Here is a 5000-nt window from a genome sequence, read left to right on the forward strand (position 1 = left end):
TGCGTGCGTGCGTGCGTGCGTGCGTGCGTGCGTGCGTGTCTGTATGTTACTGTCTAATGAGCTCATATCTCCATCCGTCCACACTCGGGCCTGGCTCTATCTTATCCACAGTACAACTGAGCCAGTGTTCTCACACACAATGCCCTCTCCAAAGCATCTGGACTCCCACACAAAAAAACCTGCAGTCTATTCCGAATTTCGGGAGCTATGGTGTATGACAAATAGGCCGGTACTAATTCAAACCTGGCAGCCTTTGCCTATTTCTTATATTGTTTCATCCAGGATATTTATTTTCTACAGTATTTGATTCAGACCAATAGCCGCTCATCCCAATTCATAAATAATGTCCCTCATATTTAAAGGGGGACCTTCATTTTATGCACTTTATACACTTCTGGGGTCCCTGTCTCCTCTTCCCAGGTTACTGACAGGCAGTATTTAGGTTGCTTGCTTCAATATTTAGTTATATGATCCTGTTCAAGCAACCCCCCCCCCCTCCCCATTTAATAGAAGCCTTTTAAACGTCAAACTTCAGTGTACACTCATTGTTAGCACACGTCTATGCTTCTCCCGACTCACGATATTGTCCTTCTAATGAATGTGTCACCCTTCATTTCCCATTTAGGTATTTAATTATGTTCCCATTTAATAATGAACGAGGTAGAAGAAAAGAATGGAACCAGTACTGCAACGTGGACCCACACTCAAACAAAAATAGATCTTTGTTTCTAATGTCAAATTCATTAGAAGGGCAATATCCGTCATGAGAAGCATCAACTTTTTTTGACAAGAAGTCTAGAGTGGAGTTTGATGTTGAATAGACTTCTATAGGATGCATGGGGAGGTGGGCTCACACAGCCTCCTGTTAGCTGTCTGGGGGCACACTGAAACGCAGGGGTAGTTGAGAAAATAACCCAAGAAGTGTCATAAAGTGAAGCTCCCCTTTTAACCTTCCTACCTACTGGCGACCTCTGACCTGATGAAGTTCCTCAGCGCTGGGTTGCTGTTAAGAACCTTCTGAGCTGGGTGGAGTGGGGGGGGGGTGTGAGGATCGGGGGGAGGGGGGAAGTGGGTCAGAGACGGCACCGGCTGTATGAATATTTCAGGAAGCACAGCTCTCTGGCTTGGAGCTCGTGTAGACACACAGACCCAGCTCTGGGCTTTATTAAGGTTGCATGTCTCTCTCTTCCGAGGGAAAGTATACAGGAGCACATCGCCTGATGTCAGCCCCTTACCCGTTATTTTTCTAAAGGGATGTTTTCAAATGTTTGTTTGTTTCAGCCCATTACAGGCGCCAGCCGGGTTACAGCCGAAGGAATTCACCGTTTGGTCGTAAACAGCATTTTGTCTTAGTCAAGGGACAAAAGTCCAAATCTCTACATGATATGCCTGGTCGAAAAGACGTGGGCGATAATAAATAAAAGAGAGAGTCTTGGAGTCTAGATGGGAAAAGGGGTGATACACTGCAGGGTCCAGTTGCACCAGCAGAACGTAAGGTCCCACTTAGGCTACGTTGAACGTAAATCACCCAAACGTTCGACTTTACACTCTACTAAAAAAATAGCAGTTGCACCAAGCAGATAGTTTTAACGTAACACTAAGTTATAACTTATCTTTTACACCTCCCCTCTAGCTGGTGTAAGTTCCATACTAACGATAAAGAACCGTTAAAAGAAAAAAACGTAAAAAGATTTCAACACTAACGCAGGGTAAAGATGGCTATTCGTTTTGAGCAATGGGAAGAGGAGTTTCAATGCGATATGCGCCGGGAACGGATTGTCCGTGACCGTATCGATCCATTTCTTTATTATGATGATGTTGAATTATATGCGCGATTTCGGTTTTGCCGGGCGGAATATTATATTAATTTATTTATTATAAAATCCGCCATCAAATAGCTTAACCTCACGCCTATACCGTCCAAGCAAATTTTAGAGAATAAATGACTGAAACTGTTTTGTTTGCCCTCTCATTTGGGTGCTAGCGCGTCTTCACTCCGGTAAGGTGGAAACTTGCCGGTATTTCCTGTTTACATTGTTATCTGTCAATGATTGGCTTGAAATGATCTAAACGTCATTAAAAGCGACACTAGTACACTTTATGCACTACTAGTAACGTTACAACTTAAGTTATGGTGGTGCAACCAAAATTTAGAACACCTTTAGTTTGACACTAGCTACGTCGAGCGTAGGGTTAAGGCAGACTTTACACCCGAACTTATGATCGGCTTTACGTTCTGCTGGTGCAACCGACTGCAGGAGATGTATCGCAGTGAGAAAGTAATCCATAATTGAACAAAAATGATGTACATGAAAAATAAACGAGGATCAAGGCATTAATGGAAAAGAAACTTGAGAGAGTAGGAAAGGTCGTGCTTTGGTGGGCTTAATGACCTTTAGTACGGAGTGACTCATGACTCATGGCTAATGGCTGCATGGAGGTGTGTGTGTGGGGGGGATACGTGGGTGTGTGTGTTTGTACCCCAGTCTGGTAAAAGAAAATCATGAGCCAAATATATAACGCAGATAATCACCAATAAGAAAAATCCAACGGACAAACCAAAATAATGCGACCTGCATCATTTGGTCTAATTTTAACAGAATGCCAGAGAACAGGTACAGGCTCAGGGATCGTCACCTGGCTATAGAGAAGCGTTGTCATAGACAGGCCAGGCTGCCAAGAGAAGGCTGACTGACTGATCAGGTACACAGAAGAGCAGCCCGAAACAGAGCTGCACTTCTTAACCTCCTGCAGACTATATGTAGACATCAGGAACACTTTTCTCCCTGGGATCACTCTGAGGACTTTAACAACACCCCAGATATGAACAAACTGAACAAACTCTCTTTCAGGGATTTTGCAATCACAGCAGCACGTTTTGTCACCAGTGGTGATGAGAAGAGGGCATATGACACATCACAAAAACTGTCAGCACTCTAGAGATGTCCTAAAATACATCTCTGCTGTACATGTTTGCTATGTCACACTATAATGCCTACATTAATTTACTCTTGCAATACTGCACGCACAATTTGACATGCAACCTTCATAATAATTGTTTCAGGAAATATTGTCGCATTCTATATCAAACCCTGTCATGCTATTTTATATTAATCTTATATTGTGCATCTACATTGTACAGAGGGCATAGGGAGATGGGTGAAGACTCCTTCTGTGGCCCGAGCCAGGGAATACTGTGATTTACTCACTCACCATTATCACATTCTGGCACTTTGTACCGATAATTGATATGTTCCTTAGCTTTTTGTGGCTGTTATTTTCCTTCCATTAATTGTTTAACTGCTTGGCAATGCAACAGTTTTATCATGCCAGTAAAAAAGTTTCTTTGAATTGAATTGAATAGAGAAATGTAGCAGGTATTCACACAACAACAAGGTGAACCGTGCCGGATGCAATCTGTGTTAACTATGTGCATATATAGGCTTTGAGATTAGAATGTGTGCATGGACCCATATCTTTTGAGAATGTTGATATGCATACGCGTGTCTATGTTCCCCAGTGTGCATGTGTGTGTGTGTGTGTGTGTGTGTGTGTGTGTGTGTGTGTGTGTGTGAGTGTGTGTGTGTGTGTGTGTGTGTGTGTGTGTGTGTGTGTGTGTGTGCGTGCGTGCGTGCGTGCGTGCGTGTGTATGCGTGCGTGTGTGTGTGTCTTTAAGAGCCACAATGATTGACAGTTCCTTACCGGCAGTCTCCATGCCAGAGATGTCAACATGGTTTAATTTACCCTTCCATGCGGAGCCGAGCCACTCACTTTGCTGTCAATTCATGAAAGGGGACACGTGCACATGCTACACACACACACAAACACACACATAGTGCTAATGAGCAGCAGCCAGTTAATCCAGGTGCACGGGGCTTTCCAAGACACCGCCCCACCTCCCCCGACGGGACACTCGCCCGGAATGACCGTTGGGTCGTCATGTATAAACCAATGACACGGCTGCATCTTGGTTTCGCTTCCTGATTGACGGCGCTCGTCCAGCCAATCAGCTGAGAACAGGTCACGCTCTATTTGATGATTATCTCTGCATCTGTCCCTGAATGTCTCAAGACTCTCTAGTAAAACCCAGGCACCCAATGTCAACACAGACCCATCCTGCTGCTACTTTTTCAGGGATTTTGCCTCGAGTTTAGAAAAGCACATTTTCAACGACGCAACCCTATAGCGTTAGACCTTCAAACATAAACTCAATATTCCCTCCCGCTGTGCAGACATTTCTTGTGGTTTATAAAATGATTAAATCTCCATTGATTTCTTTCTTTATCCACCGCTGGGATGACGACTCATTAGAATAGCTTGTATGTTGTATACACAACCCCTTTTCTGCTTATCGTTCATCGTGAATGTGCCCAGCACTTAATAGAGGACACGATTACAGCAATAAGCAGCAGCCCATTAAAATACATCAACACAACACTTAGAAACATAATGAACAACATTATATCCATTCTGCGACAAACCAAATAAAGTCGAAGACAATGACCCCCCTGCTATCTGCTATTTTTGCTCATTTCTGATGACGCGAGGCAAACTAAAAGAAGGAATAAATACGTTCACGTGTGACTAAGTGTTAAGGAACAACATGGAGGGGAGTGAGGATAGGAGAGTGAGAAGGAAAGGAGAGGGGGGGGGGGGGGGGCGGGGGGGGAGAGGGAGGAGGTGACACACAAGAGAAAGAGATGGAAGAGAGGGGGGAAAAAAACTATAGAAGCTGATTTTGCCGATTAATCAGGCAGGATTAATGGCAGCCGGAGAGATGGATGGGGACGCGGGACAGCCGGCTGTGTCTGCATGCTTATTGCCCCCGCGCGCAAGTGCACACACCGTCGTCAACGCAGCGCTTTGTCCTGCTGGGACGAGACGGCGAAGTGCAGCATCAATAAAAATGGTAATCACTTAAAAGAACATCTAAAAAAAATATGAAGAAAACAGTAATAAATACACTTTTCACTTTCCATTACTCAAGCCCACTTGACGGC

General features: G+C 44.3%; 1 protein-coding gene across 1 annotated transcript in view; it reads left to right on the forward strand.

Moving 5' to 3' along the window:
- Positions 1-5000, forward strand: part of dlgap3 (discs, large (Drosophila) homolog-associated protein 3) — a 112948-nt gene that overhangs the window by 86321 nt on the left and 21627 nt on the right.

This window comes from Gadus morhua, chromosome 22, assembly GCF_902167405.1.
Source record: "Gadus morhua chromosome 22, gadMor3.0, whole genome shotgun sequence".
Taxonomy (NCBI): domain Eukaryota; kingdom Metazoa; phylum Chordata; class Actinopteri; order Gadiformes; family Gadidae; genus Gadus; species Gadus morhua.